Source organism: Ambystoma mexicanum, chromosome 4p (assembly GCF_040938575.1).
Source record: "Ambystoma mexicanum isolate Mex_15411 chromosome 4p, UKY_AmexF1_1, whole genome shotgun sequence".
Classification (NCBI taxonomy): domain Eukaryota; kingdom Metazoa; phylum Chordata; class Amphibia; order Caudata; family Ambystomatidae; genus Ambystoma; species Ambystoma mexicanum.
In genome coordinates, this window is record NC_090927.1 from 1,194,759,312 (window position 1) to 1,194,781,912 (window position 22,601).

Genomic DNA, 22,601 nt, shown 5'->3' on the forward strand with positions numbered 1-22,601 from the left:
AATAGAGGTGGATAACAGCGACTTAAAGAGTATTACTCTAGCCGCAGGCACCATTATTGGAATGGCGGTTGATGACCGACATTTTTCCATTGATCTAGGAAATGAACTGTTAGGACCAATCCCCAAGGACTGTTTTGACCGTGACAGTGATGACAACACAACACCAGACAGGATTTTCACCCGGCATGGTGGGAACTTCCTGGTGTACACTGCTTGCCCTTATGATAAGGAAGATGTGACTTGTGACTTCAGTAGGGATGAGGTGATTTTCCAGGTCCATGAGGGCTGCCTTTCCCACCTGAAGCCTCCAGTCCAAATCAGCACTCTGACCAGGGACTTCTCCACCCAGCTGGAGGAGGCCGCTGAGATAGCCAAACCAGAAGTCTTTCCAGGCTTCAGGCAGATGGTGGAAGAGAGAGTCAACCTAGCTGATGCCTGTGTGACTCTGGAACAGAAGCAAAAGTTGAAACAAGTTTTCTTGGATTTCCAAGATCTCTTTGCGGTAGACTCATATGACTGTGGTCGCACCGACATCCACACAACAACAATTCCCACGGACCCTGGAATGACTCCAGTGTTTGTGAAGCAATATCGTTTGCCTCTCGCATCCATGGAGTCCCTTACTGAAATAATTAAGAACCTTGAGTCCCGGGGAATAATACGTCCAGTACACAGCACCTTCAATAATCCGGTGCTGGGAATATTGAAGCCAAACGGCCAGTGGAGACTCTGCGCCGAACTTAGGGAGCTCAACAAACGGGTCCATACTTCCCGATGGCCTCTGCCCTACATTGACCAAGGGCTGGCCCAGATTCAAGGGTCACAAGTATTCACTGCAATAGACCTGACCAATGGATACTGGACTGTGCCTGTCATTAGGGAGGACCAATACAAACTGGCTTTTACCTTTGGGGGCCAGCAGTACACCTGGACCCGGACTCCCTTCGGAAACCTCAACTCCGGCAATGAATTCAACATTTTCCTACATAAAGCCATGCCCGACCTGGGTGCGAGGGGTAACCTGGCTTATGTAGATGATGTCCTCATCAAAAGTTCATCTGTGGAGGAACACATAGCGGAGATCCGTTATGTTCTGACACAGCTGAGGGCCGCCTAGCAAAACCTTCCTTTCAGAAAGCACAGTGGTGTAGAACCCATGTTAATTTCTTGGGGCATGAGATTACTCCTCAGGGTCTCTGTCCCCAAGAAAAGAAAGTGGAAGCACTCCAGAAACTGAAAGACCCCACAACTCTGCGGGAACTAAGGAGCCTCCTTGGACTGACTAATTACAGCAGAAAGTTCATTGAAGGCTACGCAGAGATCACTAGACCCCTGATTCATCTCTTGAAGGGGGGGGTCAAGTGGGAATGGGGTCCAGAACAATCCGAGGCAGTAAGACAACTCAAGAGAAGCCTCTCACAAGCGCCTTGCCTAGCTTACCCTGTCAGAAACAAGGAGTTCTTCCTGGAGACAGGGTTCTCTAATACGTGCTTGACGGCAGTATTATACCAAAAGCATGACAAGGTCAATAAAGTAATCTCCTATGCGAGCAAAACGTTATCCTCTGTGGAGGAAAAATTCAACGATTGTGAGAAGGCACTCCTGGCAACGGTGTGGGCATTGAAGAATTACCGCCCGTTTATCCAGGGGGAACACATCACAGTGGAGACTCCAGACCAGCCTCTGCAATATCTCCAAAGTGACAGAATCCGGGCCGGAAATGTGAGTAATTCCCGAATTACTTCCTGGATTCTGTCAATGCAAGGCTTTCCTGTGGAGGTCAGATATGGCCAAAACAAGAAGAGTCCCCTCGCGCAAGGTCTGGCTGACTTGCATGATTGTGCCAGAGAAAACTGTCTCGAGGACGAAAGTCTAAAAATCAAGGACAACATGGAGGCATACCTTAATTCCCCACACAAATTCTTTGAAGAAGACAAGTGTGAGGGAATGCCCACTGTCTATGTGTATGGATGCTCTTACCATGTTGACAACGACGGGGAGAAAGAACTGGTGGCTGGCGTAGGGAATGCATGGGTGAAGGAGTTCCCAGAATCCTCCGCTGGATACAAAATTGGTCCCCGACATAGTCAGGTGGCAGAATTGATGGCTGTGCATCAGGCCATCCTCAGTGCTGTCCAGCATCAACTCCACGAACTGGTCATAATCACAGATTCGGATTATGTATGGAACGGGTTTGTGGAGCACCTGGTCAACTAGAAAACCAGAGGCATGTTATGCGCTAATAACAAACCATTGAAACATGGGAAGTTAATCCAAAACATTGATGATCTGGTCACCTCGAATGGGATGACCATCTACTAGAAGAAGATCAAGGGTCATTCCAAAGTAGAGGGACCAGACAAAACTGGAAATGACTTAGCTGATCAGCTGGCCAAAACCAGGGCCATCCAAGGGGATCTAATCGAAATAGAGTCCCTGTTGGTGGAAATCCAGGTCACCGCTATCACTAGGTCCCAGACAAATGCTCACAATGATCTTTCAACTGCACAATGGAGTAAGGAGACCCCTGATGCTGATTTAATTACACCTCAGAAGGGGGATCCAATTATTGGTAAGTTTTACCAACACCTTGAGGACCCTGAGAACTTTCCCCTGACGGATACTGATTACATTGGGAAAGAGGACCTAAAAGTGTTGATGAAATGTCCAAAAATGTTCCGAATCCAAGACGGTTTGTTGGTAAGGAAATCCCAAGCTGGCCATGATCAGTGGGTGGTTCCTACCTCATTCCGAAGCCTGATGTTAAGTCACGCCCATGATGTGGCCACCGCCGGTCATAGGGGGTTTCACACAACACTGGAAATCTTAAGAGAGGTTGCATACTGGCCACACATGGGGCAGGACCTCGACCAATACTTGAAGGGGTGTCATGTGTGTACACAATTTCAGCCATCATCCCTCACACACCGTGCGCCTCTCCAAAAGAGGGGGATGACACTGCCATGGTCAGATTTGCAAATCGACTTTGTAGGCCCTGTGATTTGCTCGTCTAGAGGAAACAAGTACATGTTGACTGTTACATGCTTGTTTACCAAGTGGGTGGAATGTCTCCCACCCCCAAACTGCAAGGCAGAAACAGCAGCTGCCCTGATGATTAACCACATCTTTTCCCGTTTTGGTCTACCTCAAAGGATTGAGTCAGACAGGGGTAGCCACTTCACCAGTGAAGTAATGACAAAGATGTGGGAGATACTGGGGGTCAAAAGAAAGCTACATATTGCTTACCGGCCAGCTTCTTCTGGAGCAGTGGAGAGATATAACCGAACCATTGTGAGCATCTTAAAAAAGTTTGTGGCAGATTCTGGGCCAAGTTGGGATATCCGATTATCTCTGGTCCTAATGGCCATCAGATCTACCCCTTCATCTGCAACCAAAATGTCACCATTTGAGTTGATGACTGGGCGCAAGATGGTGCTTCCCCAGCATTTGCTCTACAGAACCCAAGAGCAAACGTTGATAAATGCCTCCACAACTCATGAGTATGTGGAGAATTTAAGGAAACACCTTCAGCATGCTTTTGCCTATGCTCAGCGGAATCTAGAAAGATCAGCCGAGAGCATGAAGACCCACTATGATTTAGAAACTACCCGGAAGGAATATAAGGTGGGTGATTGGGTCTATCTATACAATTTCCAAAGGAACCAGGCCAAACAGTGAAAATTCTTGCCTACATGGAAGGGACCGTTTGAAATTATAGACAAGATCTCCACTGTTGCCTATAAGATCTGCATCCCCAAAGGCAGTCTGGCGGAAGGGGAAGACAAGTGGGTCCATATTAACCAGCTAAAGTGTTGCCATCCAAGGCACACTTTGCAGCAACTGGAGGAGTCCTCTGCAATACCAGAGGGGACTGCTCCAGATTAATTCAGTTCCAACCCTAAAATATCCCACATATAGTCTCTAAAATATTATACTCTTGTAAGCCACTGTCTTTGAATGATAACTTGTATCTCAAAAGTAAAATGTTAGGTATGTTAAAGTATAAAATGTATATGTCTGCCACACCATTAGTAGTGATGGAAAAATGTCTACGAATAGGTATTGCCGCTTTTCCTTTGTCGTCCTAGGAAAAAGAAAACCTGGAGACTGGCCAAGGAGGACCATCCGGAGACTGGGAGCAGAGACCCAAGGGGCCCGGGGTACCGCCCAATCCTCCCATCAGGACCAGCAAGGAGAACTGATTGATCGACTGGAGGGAGGAAAAGATGCTGAACTGTGCCACCTATGGAATTGGAAGAAGAGGAGGCGAACATCCCAGATCTTGCGAGTTCCATCAGTGAAAGGACAGAATGGCCATCGCAAGAGGGGGGGCTTGTGGGATGTTTTTACCCATGCATCCAAGCCCTACAATAAAACTGTGCAGTACTGGCATGGAAAACATCATGATGGCCAGAACTCCCCAGAGAGTGCACAGGGAAAACATGAAGAATAGGCTGCCACCCATTTTTGCCTACGTTGTGAGCACAGGAGGGCACTGCCTAAAACCACCAGTGGGCTACACACACAGTAGCCTGAAACAATTGGGAATGGCAATGCTGATTGCCAAAAAAAGCAACTCAGAACTGTGGGGAATTCATTTTCTTAATCCCAAAAATGGTTGCATTACCAGTACTCACCACTATCAGAAAGCCGGCGTTTTAAAACCACCAGACTTTTGTGTAAAACTGAACAAATGAAACAAAACCAGACCAAGGAAAGACTTGCTAAGAGGTGGATACAATGTAAAACTATATTCTGAAATGACTTGAAGGAAGTAATTATTCAATGTATATGTAAAAATTGTCAGTTTGATTTGAATGTAGAAAACTGGGAACAAAAAGTGACATTTAGCTGAAACCTGGCTTAATGAAACTGGATTCTGCCTGACAACTACCCCCGACAGGAGTTGAAACCTGCTCAGCCACTCTTTCCCTTGCCAAAAGGAGTTGTCACCTCTCTGATTAGATTAGGGGTGGAGCAGCTGGGGACTACAGGGAGTTGAACAAAGGCCTGTCCTGGACTCAGGCAAATGTTATATTGGGGACGTCGTAAAATTGGCTTCCTCTTAGGGGAAACTGGGAGGGGCAGTGCCTCTGCTAGCAGCTGAGCTTGGGGGAAGTGGATAAACCAGTTATTCCACCCTGTGATGTGGGAAGCCACACCCCTTTTTTGACCAGAGCATAATTTTAAAAAGATAGATAACTCATAATGCGAACTTGTCAGAATTATATAAGTAATATCATTATTTTTGTGATTTTTCTGTGAACATTTTAAGAGACGTTAGGACCCTGTGGTGTATTCTGGGGGGTTGCTAGCGGAAAATAGGGTCTCACTCCAAATGTATGCATGTTAAAAATCTGACACTTTATCATCTATAACCCATATCCCTGGTGCGCATTTGTGTAAAATCTGGAAAGGTTTAGAGGTCGTTATCTGGATGAAAAGGGGAAAATTCTGTCATCAGTGGACACAACATCGTACAAAGACAGGGATCGGATGGTTTGGTGCTACAGAAAATATGTTAACTGGACCTATAATATTAGAAAAATGGTGAATAGATAAATATGTATTTGGGTCAGAAATAGATTTGTGTGCAATCTGACCAGGGGAGGATCCTCTGACCCATAAACAGACTTCATCATGCTGACAATCAATTTCCTTCCCCCAATCATGGGATAGGGGAGAATTGGGCCAATGACAAGTAGAGAGGGGCAGGCTTAGCTAGGCCCAGGCACACACCCATTTTCAAAACACATAAAAAGAGACTGCTGGGACAGGTAGAGACATTCATGCTGACCGACGACTTCAAATCCAGAGATCCAGACTTCAAATCCATCAATCTCCAAAGACCAGAACTTTACCTCAGAACTTAAAGCAAGGGCCTTAACCCACAAACTGAGAACTCTTCTCAGCAGGCCTCAGCAACCTCAAAATCATTTGCAAACTCTTCCACAGCCGGGCGAGCTGTCTGAATTCTTTTGCCAAGAACAATTGCCAGAGACCAGACCGGAGATCCAGAGTGACCCAGACCGCTGTGAGCAGAACCAGAGAGCTGACCCAGATCACTGTGAAGTGCTGAGACCAGAACCGGAGTCCAGTCCAAAACCTGACCAGATCCGTGGCGAGGCCTATTTCAAATTTATATTGTGAGTACCTAGCGGAACTGTGGAGAACCAATCTCTTAGTTAAAATAATCTAATCCAAACTATTTTAACCTAAGTAGAACAGCCTCCTAGAAATCGTGTCATCTGTCATTTGTAAAGCTGCACAACTGTCACCTGTCAATTCTGAAGCTGCAAGCTGTCACCTGTCATTTTGAGTTTTACTTAAAATCCGTAAAACTACCTTTATTTAATCGTCCGTATCTCTGGAACCGTTTGGGCTAGAAATTTAGAATCTAAGCTTTCCAACGAACCTAGAACCGACTTCCTACTCCGTATACTTTTTCCGCAATCACGATTCACTCACTCGCGAAATTTACTGCGATTTGCGATTTTGGCTCAATTTCTCCACCTGTCAAGATAGCAGCTCCATTCTTTCTTTTGTTAAAATCCGTTACAACTTGGTAATAACTCATAGAGCATTGCTAAAGTGAGCCTGAGCTCATCCCAAGTATCTCCCACTCACCCTGAACCTCCTAAAGGGAATTAAAAGCATTTTCAGCATATTTCTCACTTCATTGCCACCACATTCAAAGCACTTGGGCCTGTGTTTTAAAACTCATACCGGTTTTCTCTAAGCTTGCTGGGGTGGGAATTGAATTTCGTATTGTATTTGATTGCATTCCTGAGAACTGTGTGTGTTACTTCCATCTCCTTCCATTTCTTACATTGCATAGGGGAGGGGGTGAATTGCCAGAGAAAAAGTGATTATCTTATCTTTTGCTAAAATCATATCAAGTATTTCTGTACTGCATTTTATTCCTCATTGCTTTTCCCTTGAAATCATAAAAGTATTTTTGCTACTGTATCCATCCTATACTAACTCCTCATTGATTGTCAAGAAGTGTGCTAGTGTCAGATTACCCATTGTTGATTAACATTATATTTATAAGGGCGATATTGATTATTAATTTATTATAAAAGCGTGGTATCTATATTTTGTTTTATTTCTCCAATAAACCTTTTAAACTTGCAAAACAGAACTACTTCTTGGCTCAGTGCGGTCAGAGGGATTCTAAGAGAGGGGTGTTATATCGGGGTAGTCATCCAGAACTCATGAACTGGACATAAAGATATATCAATAAGGGTTTCCATTCAGTATCCCAGACTAGGCATTGACTTAGCTGTAGTGTTGAATGGAATCCTCTTACAGGGGGAAGGGGTGAGACACACGGGGCATGAGCGGGGGGTGGGGGAGAAGGGAAGAGAGACACGGGGCATGAGCGGGAGGGTGGGGGGAAGGGGAGAGAGAAACGGGGCATGAGCCGGGTTGGGGGATCAGTAGGGAGACACGGGGTATGAGCAGGGGGTGGGGGGAAGGGGAGAGACACACGGGGCATGAGCGGGGAGTGTGGGGGAGGGGAGAGAGACACGGGGCATGAGCGGGAGGTGGGGGAACAGTAGGGAGACACGGGGTATGAGCGCTGGTGGGGGAAGGGGAGAGACACACGGGGCATGAGCGGGGGGTGGGAGGGAAGGGGAGAGAGACACGGGGCATGAGCAGGGGTGGGGGGAAGGGGAGAGAGACACGGGGCATGAGCGGGGGGTGGGGGGAACAGTAGGGAGACACGGGGTATGAGCGGTGGTGGGGGAAGGGGAGAGACACACGGGGCATGAGCGGGCAGCAGGGGGGGAAGGGGAGAGAGACACGGGGCATGAGCGGGGGTGGGGGGAAGGGGAGAGAGACACGGGGCATGAGCGGGGGGTGGGGGGAACAGTAGGGAGACACGGGTATGAGCGGGGGGTGGGGGGAAGGGGAGAGACACGCAGGGCATGAGCGGGGGAATGTTAGGGAGACATGGGGCATGAGCGGGGGGTGGGGGGAGGGGAGAGACGGGGCATGAGCGGGGGGTAGGGGAGAAGGGGAGAGACACATGGGGCATGAGCGGGGGCGGGGCGGAAGGGGAGAGACACAGGGCATGAGCGGGGGTAGGGGGAGGGGAGAGACACACGGGGCATGAGCGGGGGGTCGGGGGAAGGGAAGAGACGGGGCATGAGCGGGGCGGTGGGAGGGAAGGGGAGAGAGACATGGGGCATGAGCCGGGGGTGGGGGAAGGGGAGAGACACACAGGGCATGAGCGGGGGTGGGGGGAAGGGGAGAGAGACACGGGGCATGAGCAGAGGGTGGGGGGGAACAGTAGGAAGACACGGGGTATGAGCGCGGGGTGGGGGGAAAGGGAGAGACACGGGGCATGAGGGGGGGTGGAGGGGGAGGGGAGAGACACAGGGGGCATGAGCGGAGGTGGGGGGAACCGTAGGGAGACACGGGGTATGAGCGCGGGGTGGGGGGAAGGGGAGAGACACGGGGCATGTGCGGGGGGTGGAGGGGAAGGGGAGAGACACATGGGGCATGAGCGGGGGGTGGGGGGGAAGGGAGAGACACGGGGCATGAGCAGGGGGTGGAGGGGAAGGGGAGAGACCCACGGGGCATGAGCGGGGGGTGGGGGGAAGGGGAGAGACACACGGGGCATGAGCGGGGGGTAGGGGGAAGGCGAGAGACACGGGGCATGAGCGGGGTTGGAGGGGAAGGGGAGGGACACACGGGGCATGAGCGAGGGGTGCAAGGGAAGGGGAGAGACACACAGGGCATGAGCGGGGGGTGGGGGGAAGGGGAGAGACACACGGGGCATGAGCGGGGGTGGGGGGCAAGGGGTAAGACACACGGGGCAGAGCGGGGGGTGGGGGGAACACTAGAGAGACATGGGGCATGAGCGGGGGTTTGGGGGGAAGGGGAGAGACATGGGGCATGAACGGGGGTGGAGGGGAAGAATAGAGACACACGGGGCATGAGTGGGGGGTGGGGGAAGGGGAGAGAGACACGGGGCATGAGCGGGGGGTGGGGGAAGGGGAGAGACACCGGGCATGAGCGGGGGGTGGGGGGAAGGGGTGAGACACACGGGGCAGAGCGGGGGGTGGGGGGAACAGTAGGGAGACACGGGGTATGAGCGGGGGTGGGGGGAAGGGGAGAGACACACGGGGCAGAGCAGGGGGTGGGGGGAAGGGGAGAGACACACGGGGCATGAGCGGGGGGTGGGGGGGAAGGGGAGAGACACACGGGGCAGAGCGGGTGGTGGGGGGAAGGGGAGAGACACACGGGGCATGAGCGGGGGGTGGAGGGGAAGGGGAGAGACACATGGGGCATGAGCGGGGGGTGGAGGGGAAGGGGAGAGACACACAGGGCATGAGCGGGGGGTGGGGGGAAGGGGAGAGACATACGGGGCATGAGCGGGTGGTGGGGGGAAGGGGAGAGAGACACGGGCATGAGCGGGGGGTGGGGGGTAAGTGGAGAGACACACGGGGCATGAGCAGGGGGTGGGGGAAGGGGAGGGACACACGGGGCATGAGCGGGAGGTGGGGGGGAAGGGGAGAGACACACGGAGCATGAGCGGGGGGTGGGGGGAAGGGGAGAGACACACGGGGCATGAGCGGGGGGGTGGGGGAAAAGGAGGGAGACACTCGGGGCATGAGCGGGGGGTGGGGGGAAGGGGAGAGACAGACGGGGCATGAGCGGGGGGTGGGGGGAAGGGGAGAGACACATGGGGCATGAGCGGGGGGTGGGGGGAAGGGGAGAGGCACACGGGGGTGGGGGGAAAGGAGGGAGACACACGGGGCATGAGCGGAGGGTGGGGGGACGGGGAGAGAGACACGGGGCATGAGCGGGGGGTGGGGGGAAGGGGAGAGGCACACGGGGCATGAGCGGGGGGTGGGGGGAAGGGGAGAGGCACACGGGGTGTGGGGGTAAAGGAGGGAGACACACGGGGCATGAGCGGAGGGTGGGGGGAACAGGAAAGAGAAACGGAGCATGAGCGGGGGGTGGGAGGAACACACAGAGAATCAGCGAGGGGCGGGGGACATGGGAGACACGGGCCATGAGCGGGGGGTGGGGGAACAAGAGAGAGAAAGGAGGGCCTGTGCCTCACCGCCTTTTCGTGGCCGACGAAGCCCACATCTACACTGTGCAGGCTGCAGATCCCGCTCCGATAAACAAAGATGGCGGGCGTCTCTGAAAATAGACGCACTGCACGCTTCACGGCAGCCAATAGAAAAGCATGTCAGATGTCCGCGGACATCACGCAAGCTGCTTGCCCAATCACCGTCCTGTCCGCGGAGCGAACAGGGAAGTGTGTCCGCGAAGTGAACACAGATATCACAAATTTTTTTGACCTACTTTTTGGTCATTTAAAAAAAAACTACTTGACGGATTTTCATCAAATCTGCAAAAGCACGCTTTCGGGACCAAGCCGCTGCTCCTGGTCCAAATTTGGTGAAAATCTGTTCAGCGGTTTGGGCTGTATGCGCGAGCAAAAATGTTTTCCCATTCAGTCTATGGGAAAAAAAAAGTTTTGGGACCCCCCCTATAACTTTGCTCCCCCTGGACGAATCCTCACCAAAAGTTATAAGCCGCCCAAAAAGTGCTCTTCCTATGGAAACACCAACTTAACCCTATCTACATGGCCACTACTGTGGCCATGTAATATATATATATATATATATATATATATATATATATATATATATATATATATATATATATATATATATATATATATATATATATATATCAAAAATAAAAATACATTTATTCCAAGGCCTGTGCAATTCTACACACAGTAAGAAAATCACAGCAATACTATTAAACCAATACAATCCTATCTATACACATATATACAAGACCAATGGGGTCTAAAGGATGAATGCACCAAATGGGTCCACAACCTAAACAGGGAAGGAAGCAGGCAGTGCAAATAGTCTTTAGTCCCTTCTGCATCACACACAAATCCTAACTGAAAGGCAGTCCAATCCCTAAGAAGAGTGGAGCCTATTGCTCAAATGTACTTGCAATGCTGCCGCACGCGGCAATGCCGAGGGCCAAAATGGGGTCTCTTCAAGGGTCTGTGCGGGCACAGGAAGGTGGGTCAGGTGATGCAGAATAAGTTCCCACTATTCGTGGAGGGTCTCCCCAAAAGGGCAGAGCAGGTTCCAGAGTTCGGGAATAGTTTGCCAGTTCACACTAGCAGTCGAAAGGAGAGGGGCCCTCAGGGCCACTCCTGCATAAAAATGAATGTACCTGCTAGGGGCCACCGGTAAGGATTGCAGTTACTCACTGACCCCCCAGCGCACTCCGGACCAAACTTCAGCACTCAAGTCCACTTCGGTTGCAGGTTCAAATGCAGCAATCTCGCGGCTCTGCGGCTTTCAGTGACGAAGATACAGCGTTGATTCCCAAATGGGACAGTGGTGATTTCTCTGCTCCTGGTGGATGGACCAGACCAATTCCGCTGTAGCAGGCTTCAGGGCACAGAGGACCACAGCTGCAATGAACTTGCAAAGGTTGTCACCACGGCTGGGCGACACAGTAACCACGTATACTGTGATTTGGGCACACCTGCAAATGCCTAACTGTCAAAATGCCCATTGCCAACTCCCAAACGCTGGATATCCATCTTATCTATAGACCACCAGGTCCTATTGGAACCTTCCCTGAAGACATCTCCATGTCCTTGTCTAATAACTTAAAAAATACTTCTCAAACCTTAGTGCTAGGTGATTTTAATTTAGGTTACAATGATACTAAGGATACCCAATCCACTGCCATTGCTAATATTTTGAAACAACTAGGCTTTACCCAGAAAGTTAACCTACCCACTCATGACAAAAGACAAACTCTCGATTGGATTGCAGTGTACAACTGCAATGTCACTATTACTACCATTGCTCCTCAAATGTGGACTGACCATTATCTTCTGTCATTCAAATTGGCAACTAAATCTGCTACAGCTCAGACGACCCCACTTGGCCCACCAACTCTAACGAGGAACAACAAAAAAATTTGACAGTAGACAAACTACTTCCTTACATACTATCTAACCTTAACTCCCTACCTGATAACTCGGACCCTAACTCTCTAGTTGAACAATACAACAAGTCTATGACTATTGCCCTTGATGACATTGCACCTCTCAAACTAAGGAAGAGTAAACCCAAAAAACACCTCAACACTTGGTTCACCCCACATTTAAAGAATCTAAGATTACTCAAAAGAAAATGTGAAACTGCCTGGAGACTCTCACCATCAGCTGAAAATAAAACAGACCTTCTCAATATCTCAACCCAATACAAGAAAGACATCCTCCTAGCTACACAGGAGACGTATAATAGCAGAATAACACAGTCTAAATCTAGTACCAAAGAACTGTTCACAATTCTGAAAGAACTAGAAACACCCATCTTACCGCAAGAAAATTGAAGTAAAGACAGAATTTGGTGCTCCAGCATTCAGCAAGCACTAACTAACAAAGTCTCTAATTTACAAAGTAAAATTGCCCAAAGGAAAGCCTCACTAGCACCCCGAAGCACTCCTAGCATAGTACTGCTGCCACACTACAAACAAGAAACACGTTTCAGCTTCTCAAAAGTCTCTGTTATTGAGGTGGAGAAGGTTATACTTGGACTCAAACCATCCAGCTGTAAGGGCAACCAATGCCCAGCACAACTTATCAAGGACGCTGGTAGAGAACTTGCGCCCTTCATATCTAAACTTATTAATTCCTCATTCACATCTGGCACTGTCCCTAATAATTTGAAAGAATCTTGGGTACTACCACTCCTCAAAAAACAAACCCTTGACCCAACCATACCCACAAATTACAGACCTATAACAACTGTGCCATTTCTCTTAAAAATTCTAGATAAAGTGGCATACATTCAAATCCAGAACTTCCTGGAATCTAACCTCTTACTAGGATCTCGCCAATCTGGTTTCCGTCCCCAACATGGTACGGAAACAGCTCTAATTGATCTTAAGGCCCAAATAGATGAACTCAGAGACAAGGGCCAATCAGCCCTACTCCTCCTCCTAGACCTCTCGGCTGCATTCAACCTGGTTGACCATTAAGTCCTATGCAGCCACCTAGACTCTGCAGCACACTTCTCTAAGGAAGCTATAATATGGATTGAGTCATTCCTGAGCAATAGGACTATGAGAGTCTTCTCACCCTCGGCATCAGCAGATCCTATCCCTATAACTTGTGGTGTACCCCAGGGATCCTGCGTGTCACTGACTCTCTATAATGTATTAACCAAGTCCCACTTTGACAAAATGGACCATTTGGGTATCGCCTACAAGAATTATGCAGACGATACCCAAATCCTCCTACCTCTTACTGGAAACTATTCCTTGACCTGGCTTTGGTGAATAGAATTTATGGCATCGTTCAGGCATGGATGGCCACCCATGGACTATGTCTGAGTGATGATAAAACAGAGCTTATCATCCTAGGCACTACGGCCCACCTATCTAAATTAAGCCCGGACTAGGCACACTTCACCATTGATGGTAACGACATCAAAGTAGCCAAGGAGGTGAAGACCCTAGGTTTCTACCTAGATGCCACTCTTAACTTTACAAAACAAGTCAACTCCCTGGCATCTGCTACTGCACATGCATGTAAATTAATAAGAGCAAGTAAACAATTTCTCTCCAGAAATAGCTGTCTAATTCTCTCCAGAGCTAAATTGGATTATTGTAATGCCCTGTACATAGGTGCTAGTAAACACATCATCCAAAAAATACAGGTACTCCAGAATAATGCTTTGAGAGCAGCACTCAAGATAAATAGAAAGGAACACATCTCCTCTACCAGGAGAAAATACGAATGGCTATCTACTTTCGAAAAAATTCGACTCAAAATTGCCACCCTTACCTATAAATGTCTAAACAATAAAGCACCGCCTTATTTAACTGATAGGATCATCAGAACCACATCCCATAGGCTGATTAGATCAGCCAACTCCAACTGCCTCTTAGTACCAAACTTTAAACTATCCACTATTGGTGGATCTAGCTTCCCAGTTAAGGCAGCTCAACTGTGGAACTCCCTGCCTCCTTGCCTAAGAGAATATCAAACCTTCGCCAAATTTAGACAGAACATGACTGACTGGCTGAAAGAAAACGACAAGTAAATTGCCATGCTATAGCCATACCACAGTTGCCTCTACCACACAGATGGCACCCTAGTATTTTGTTAACTACGTATTTGACGGTTAATACTCTTCCTCACTGGACATTTTCCTGTATATTGATCCGTTTACTGTGTATTAGTCCTCATTGGACACTTACTCTGTTTATTAATTCCCATTACTCTATATTTAGTCTTTCATGTAAATTACGCTGTCCTTTATGATCCTTGATGTATCTCATGTACCCATGTAACTAAGATGAACGTATTCTTATGTCTTGCGCCCTGATGCCCCAGGGTCTGGCGCGCACTATAAATAAAATAAATAAACAAACAAACAAACTTTACTCCATACCTGGGAAGGCCAAGTGTACGAAACTCGGTGTGAGGGTTCCGTGAACAAAGTGATTGTGATGTACCAAGTTTCAAGGGCCTCCTTGAAACAGCGGCGGTATCAGGGCAAAACTCCTGCACAAGCTGGTCAGCCCACTGGTTGGCCCAGGGACGCTTCCGAAAGGCTTACTTGCAGGTTTTGATGAAGGTGCCGAGAATAGTTGGTCCCACTATTCCAATGGGTCGAAGTATCTTCGCAGACCCTCTAGGACGACCAGATGCAGGGGTCCCAGAGGACAACAGCAGGCTCAGGGTGCCAAACCTTCCAGCGGGTCACCAGCGGTTCTTCGCCTTGGCTTCTTAGTTTCAGGATGCTTGGATCCTATCCTTCATTCAGTGAGAACTCCAGAAATCGACATTGTATGGGTGTTCGGAGCCTTCTCTTATCCAAAATCTCCTTCACGCCAAAAAGGAAGAGGACCCAATGGGAGATCTGCTCACATACATACAGGGATACCATACGTGGACCAATCGTGGACCACGGTGGTCCCCGGCATTCACACCACACCAGACTCTCTGACACCCATGATGTGTATTGGAACTAGAAAGTCCAGCCCACATCCTGGGGGCACGCACACAAGGCATGCAGAAGCCCGTGAAAGCTCGGCGCTTCGTGGGAAAATGCATGCCCAAATAAGGACTGACCCGGGTCGGCTCGACCTGGGGAAGGTGAAGGGGCAAGATGGCCAAAGGACAGGATAAAGAACCTCGTGGCATGGCCAAGACTGATATGTTTTAGATATTTCTCCTCTATGAAAGATAGTGAGCTAAAGAATCTGGGTAAGTCTCTCGTAACCGGGACTAATGTCCGGCAGATGGGCTCCCAGGACCCACCTTGTTTTTTGCATGGCCATTTTGGAGCTAGGCCACCTAACCGTGCCAAATGCAGTAATCACGTTTTAACTGGCAAGAAAGGGTTAAAAATATACTAAAGGATAATCTGCCACCAGCCCTGTCCAAGGCACATCTGCACTTCTCCTAAAAAAGAAAAAATCCTTCGAGAGTAACTAGGGCCTTTAGAAATGACAGGAAGACCCAAGTGCACTGTGCTTCGTGTACTTGCAACATGTTGCAGAAAAGTGTAACATTGACAAGGACTAAGGGAAACAAACTCTCCCAGTACTGACTGTCTTTAAGGGCATGTCAGTTTCCCCATAAGAAGTGAGCGAAAAGCCCGGGGGAGTGCAACAGAAGGCTGGGCTCCTCTGGTAAAGTCAGACTATGGTGTTTAAACAAAGCAAAAAGCTGCGGGGGTACACAACTGGAGGGAAAAGTACACATGAAATGGATATCTCTCCTAACAGTGACGACGCCCACTCCTCCCAGGCACTATGTTTATTGCTCAGACACATGCTCACTGCATAATCCTGAAACAGGACAAATTGTTCTAAATCTGGTTTCCAGTATTGCTAGAGAACACCAGTGGTATTTTGCAATCTCATGGGTGGTCATGAAATTCTATTTTGGGGGAGAACATCTGCGGTACCCTCACAGAAACAGATACATGATGTCCGTCACACACTCTCTTCATGAGCATGTTAGTATTTATGTCGCAGCACTTCATATATACAATTAAACAGATCTCTGTGTCACATATATCAGTGAGAGGACATATTTGACAGTCCTATGTGTTGAATCAGAAAAGAATACAATATTACGGCTGTTACACCAAGCAAAGGAAAATACACCGACACAGGCTTGTAAAGATTCCCAGAATCTTTATTACAAAACTGAACAGTATTCAACAAAGTACACAAATAGCTATTTGGCCGTCAATACATCACAGAGACCACCAGCAGGGTTCAATTTGAGCAGTGAACAGAATTTCCTAGCTGGACATCGACGTATTTATACAATTTGTAAAAATGATGTCCAGCCTCTTACAAGTTAATAATACATTGGGCTAGGCTCGCGCCAGATTCACTTTCCTAATTTACATATCTTGTGCATGTGGTTTACTTTTGAATACATTTACAAATGCACTCCACTATTCTTCAATTTAACGTTACACTCTTTACGTATCGTTTTAATACAGATCAAACAAATGTTTCACATATCGTATTTGGATAGCTTTACTGTTCTTGTATACTTGTAGTTTAACATTGCTGATTCAAGTAATCCCCTGCTCCCGAGGTCAACAAAGGACAAGGTCTACATGACCCTAACATGTAGCCTGAAGGCAGGTTGGACATTAACTCTCCTACAGAGGTTGAAGAGGTTAAGGCAAGAACAAGAGCACACGAGACGGCCATTTTAGATTACAGGGTGACTTTGTACAAAACCCCTAAAATGGCAGTTCTGACCTAAAATGGAGGTTTGATTCAAGATGGCGGCTTACATCAATTTCTAAGGTCAAGACCTTGCCGTAGAGAGTTATTCGCGTACAATTTTAAGCAACTTGGCGTAGGCCAATATACCTACAATCGTTACAATAGGAGGCGTAATTTAATATTCCAGTTTGACATATGTATGCATTGTATGTTGGCTTGTTGTTAAATGGGTCGCCCCTGTTTTACGGTTACTAGATGACTCCATGTCATTGGGGACATCCTATTCCCATCTTTGCTTTTACTTAGTTCATTTCATTCAATTGAATCGAAGCAAGACTGCAACTCAAAACATGTAACCGAGGGAGACATGAAGCCTCTGTGGCTGCAGCATGATGTCACGGGTGACATGACGTCATCTGATAACCTGCTTTATTTACACTGAGTAAAGTGAATGCGCCCAGGTAAATTTTCATAACGCATGTATGCTTCTCAAGTACGTTCCATGAGATATCTTAAAAAGGGCCATAGACCAGCAATACTATTTTATATAGGAGGCATATGGCCGCCACTCCTTATTTTATCATCAGGCACTGGGCAGCACCCTTTTCTATTATATATGGAACAAGAAGTGGAAGTAAATTGCGGATTATAGTGGCATATGGCTGTTCCAGGGTACTTGAAGTTTAATTCTCAGTCCAGAACAAGGTAGCTCAGACACAAATGCTGCTCCATCTTCTTTCAATAAAGTTGGGCTGGGCACACTATCTCCTTCATAGTTGGCGTTCCTGATAGTTTTACCACTCCGCTGTTGCATTTACAGAACATCAACACTCTGTGTCTAGCTGTGGGAGGCACATTCGATAAGAAGTAGATATATGCTTACATTTGGAATACTATGCAACTGACCATGAGTTCCGCATCTGACAATTGATCTTTCTAAAGGCAATATAAAGTAGAAACTAAAAAGTGATGAGTGGAAGGCTTTGGATTAATCTCAACCACTGGAATTGCTGTGGGCAACCTTCCACACCACTATTTGTTAGCCCGTCTGAGCCATTGCAAAAGAGGTCCAGTCATATGCAACTCAGTCAGGTACTGCCACCAATGGTAGCATCCCAGCCCGAACTGCTAGGCCAGGTGCCCTCTGCATGGAAAACACATGCAACTTCACACATGTTTCAGCCTCGTTGGGCATCATCGGGGAGGGGGGGCGCAGCTTTTTCCCCTATTGCGCAGCGAGCAAGGGACCCAGGTCTGGGCATACACTCTCTCCCACAGGGAAACAAACTACAACCAAAACAGTGATGGGTGGAAGGTTTTGAATGAATCTCAACCACTGGCACTGCTCTGGGCAAACTTCCACACCACTGTATTATAAAGGCAATCTGAAGTAGGCCTGTTTGAAAACATGCTTAGATTGGTGTTAAAGGATTTTTCTGTTTCAGCATAATAAATTGGTGCATTCTTCTGACCCCGGAGCTAGGGGCTTTCAGGATTGGACAGCTTAGCTCCCTTTGCAAATGCCAACATAAACAAGTGCAATATTTTCAACAGGAGACAGCCATTACAATAACAGATCACATTTCCAATTTCTGATTCAAATTCACTGGGAACCAGAAAGTTCAAGGATGGTATTGAGATTTGGAGGGATGATACCCTTCCCTCCTCACCCTCTCCCCGAAATGTGAACTTCGACAGGCTCCTCCTCCTCTTTCTCCTTTTAGGCCCTGTCCTGTTCTCTTGGCTTCTCTCTGTCTTTTCAAATATAGCAGTTGGTACATAGGGGGGGAGTAGGGAGCAGATAAGGTGCCAGATCAGGGTGATTGAGTGGAGTCTTAACGACATCTCTGACTACTCACTTAGCACTTAGGACTAAGGCAGGGGAGTGTGCAGACCAAGGTATAGTCCACTGCTATATTGTTGAAACTGCTCTCTGGAACACGTCAGGCCTGCTTCGTGTGCCTACTACTCAACTAAGACTCACAGGTGAGCAATACAGAAACAGGGTCTAGGCTGAGAAAAGGAGGCATCATGGCCACCTTTCTCCAGGTCCACTCATTTCACCGCAAAGTGCATTGTATAGTGCAGAGTGCAGATTCTGGGTAGGTTTATCAATGCTGGAGAGAAACCACGATGCCTCTCGCTTTCTCCCAGTTCACAAATGCACACCACAGTGTTTCACAACATGGAAAACCTTTACTATATGTGTAGCAAGGATCCAGGGATGAGCCCAAGAGGCCTCCATAGGAGAAGGTGATTGAACAGCATCCAATTTCACCAAAGCTGTCCAGCACCAACACTCATTGCAGAGCAGCACAAATGAGATGTCTTCCGGGGCCAGTGTCAGCCCTCCCGATTACTCACCACACATGCACACACATACACACAAATGCACACATACACACACACTATGCATCCCATGTTTTTTATTTGCATTTTTTTATTTATTTCAAACTTTTAGCAAATATGTTCTCCTCATTTGATCATCCGTGTTCTCCATCCCTGTCTTTCCTTTAACACCTAGTCAATTCAAACGTTTATCAGTGTTTCAATTAAAAATGTAACAGTCGTCATGATGAGGGAAGTGTTCTCTCCTCTTAATACAATGCTCCACCAATCTTCAACATCTAAAGTACTGTGTCCTTGGTACAGTCAACCCTTTGTGTTACAAACTTTCCACGGTATCTCTCCTTCTGCAGAATCTACATGTAGTGCCTTTAATCAAATCAGACGATTGAGCACAAAGGATTTCCTTTGTTTTGTGCAAGTGCGGTTTAATCCTCATGAACTGATCTTTATAATATGCATTATGGCACTTCTTCAGGTATGCCAGGGTGTCACCCAAGGGCCAAACTTAATTTGAGAGGTTATAGAAGAGCCTACATCTGTTTGCCTCCATATGCCTAGTCATCCAATCCAATTGCCACAACTTTGGCTTTACTTTTTGAGGGTTCTGCAGTAGATCTTTCATCGACAAGCCCAAGTTGGTTAGAGCAGCCTCACAGTCATCCCTCCATTAGACAATTAATTTCTAATTAGCACCAACAATTTCTCGTTTAATCATTGAAAAGATTGGGGGTGGATTTCCTGCATGCTTTTTCCGAAGAGCGATAAAGTCTTCCAATCTACCGGCATCTTTAATTAAACCAATCCCAGTTCCCTCCTAACAATTTGAATTGGAATTGATTTAGGCAGACGCAGAACTCTTTTCCAAAAGGCACCTTCAGGAAACAACCACTGCTTTTTCTGAAAGAACAGCAGTGTGTCCACGCCAAAAGTTAGCACTGGGACCACTTTTAATCTATAGCAGTTCAGCAGTGGAACCAGGGTGAATTGTCAGAATTTTATTTTTATAAGAAGTGCTTGGTTTATCAACATTTGAACCTTCTCTTTTAGAGCCATTGGGCCTCATTACACGGTAGGCTGTGGACCAAGGTGCTATTAGCACCTTGGTCCATGCCGGTACAATACCGGCACCGCCTTGGAGGAAAGGGGAATTACCGCCCTATTCCAAGGTTGGCGGGGCGGTAATTCCCCCTTCCCCCATTGCCCTTCCCCATTCACATGTTTGCCCCATAGGGCATAATGGGAATGGGGAAGGTGCTAATTACGGTACTGCAAATTGCGGTACCATAATTAGCACCCTGGTCCCTTTGCGGGTTGGTTTTTAACGCCTGCTAAAAAGCAGGCGTTAAAGTACCAACCCGCAAAGGGACCTCGTAGTAAGGCGGTAAGGGTTAACGGTCACCGGTACCATTACCGGTGACCGTTAACCCTTACCGCCTTCCGTGTAATGAGGCCCATTGTGTTTTGTTTCTCGACACAGCTTCTACTAATCCTGACTCCTAAATACTTAAGAAATTACACCTGCTCGATTATGAGTCCAAGTACCAATCCTATGTGGTTCTGATCTTCCCTATTCCCTTAGTGTGTCGAGACTCAAGATCTTAGTCCAGATATGCAAGATCATTATCACTCTGTTTCTCATGGGTCACTTGAATAAGGGGGGAATTTGATTTCTGGGCTGGATCCTTGTTCTTCATGCAAATGGTTTCTTTTTCAAATTTTGTTTTTTTCAGTCAGTGGTAATGTCAATTTTCTCAGAAAAGCTCTAGAGTCATTGGATTTGACCATAGGGACTCTTGTTAGCTACTTACTGGATCCTGCATTGGCCTCTTTTTCATTTTACGAGCAAAAATTGGAAAAGACTTTAAAGTTGCCTTTTTCTTACAGCTTTCAATTACACTTGATTTCCTTCAATGGCGGGTCGCGCCAGAGGCGTCTGACTTGTGATCATGCAAACCACCTCACTTGACACATTTGTACTTGCCGGAGCTACCAATTGGCGCTTATCGTTTTCTTTTGGGACAACTCCTATCCATCCCCAAGGCTGATCTGCGCTTCTCCGATTATTTTGGTTAGGTTGGTTACGCGCACAACTGGACTCTTTATGAGTTAAAACTTAATCGTATTTTAGGCCCTCTGTAAACTGGCCACTCTGAATTGGAGATGTCCCACTATCTCTCGTGGTCTGGGTATAATGTTCCCCAAGTTTTTCATTCCTGGTTTTATATCCTTCTAAAAAAATCATCTTGGAGTGCAGCATGGAAACTAAGGTTTTTGGTCTTTTAATGGGTCGTCATTTGTTTCAAAAATTGCCCCATGGCTATTGTTAACATAACGTTGACATAGATTTAAAGATATCCCCTTCATCTCTGTGAGTCGGAGTGTTATTGCTCTCCCAAATTGGCTCAGCTTTGTTTAATGTCCAGAGATCTAAAAGAAGACAAAGAGGATGAAGTCTCACATCTCCCAGGCTCCCTCGCTGGGGTGCTTGAAAGGGCTGCACTTCTCTCCTTGGTAAGCTCTAGTATGCTTAGCCGATGGAGCTCGCTCCCCAACTCAGTTAAGTTTGATCTCAGTGTTTCCTCAAGCAATGAGAGGTGGCTCTCACCATCTTCCGACGTTCTTTCAAGTTATTGTCGCTGTCCTGTCTTGTCAAAGTCAACTTGACAAGACCCTTGTCAGGCATAAAGCTCCAGAATCAATTCTTATCATTTCTTTTACTCTTCAGTGAATGTTCCATACCACTTCTCTTTGTAAAGGACTGGATTGATTCCAACCCACACATTCGAGGAGATTGTAAAGTTAAGCTCACTTTATCTTTCATTTTTGATAATGAGTCCAAATTGGATAGTTCACCCTCCTTGAGGCCGCCCTGAGTACTGGATTTCTCAGTTACTGAATCCTCTTTAGCCAATTTCTTTTTTCTTAAGTTTCGTTGAACACCAAGTGACTGTAGGGGACCATCGTGGTGTGGCTTGATCCCTATAGAACCCTCTATAAACTCAGCATCTGTGAGGACTCCCGAACCCCTATCTACGTCTCTCAAAAACGGCAGCGGGCAGACTTTTCTCACAGTGTCAGGCTAAAGAAGTATTTCCATGGAGAAAAGTTTGTGTAATTTACAGCTCTGTTCTGCTTTCAGTGCCAATGTAAGAAGAGGAGCCCACCCTGGGCCCAGGACGCGGTGTAGAAGGCAGCGCTGATGGTAAAATGATAGACCCCCCAAGCCACAACTTTATCATCCCATTCCTGTAGACAGTCTTAAACGAGAGTGGGGACCAGAGTGGATTGGGGGTGTCGAATCCCTTCTAAATCTTCCACTCTTACTTGAGCCATTGTACAGTTTAATTCTGATATAATGGCTTTGGCCCTTTCCAAATTACAATGAAAGAGCGCTACGACCAGCGTTGCCATCTTTACATTGTTGGTCGCTGTACTCGCAATTTTGTCCATGTGCAATTCCGGTTCCAATG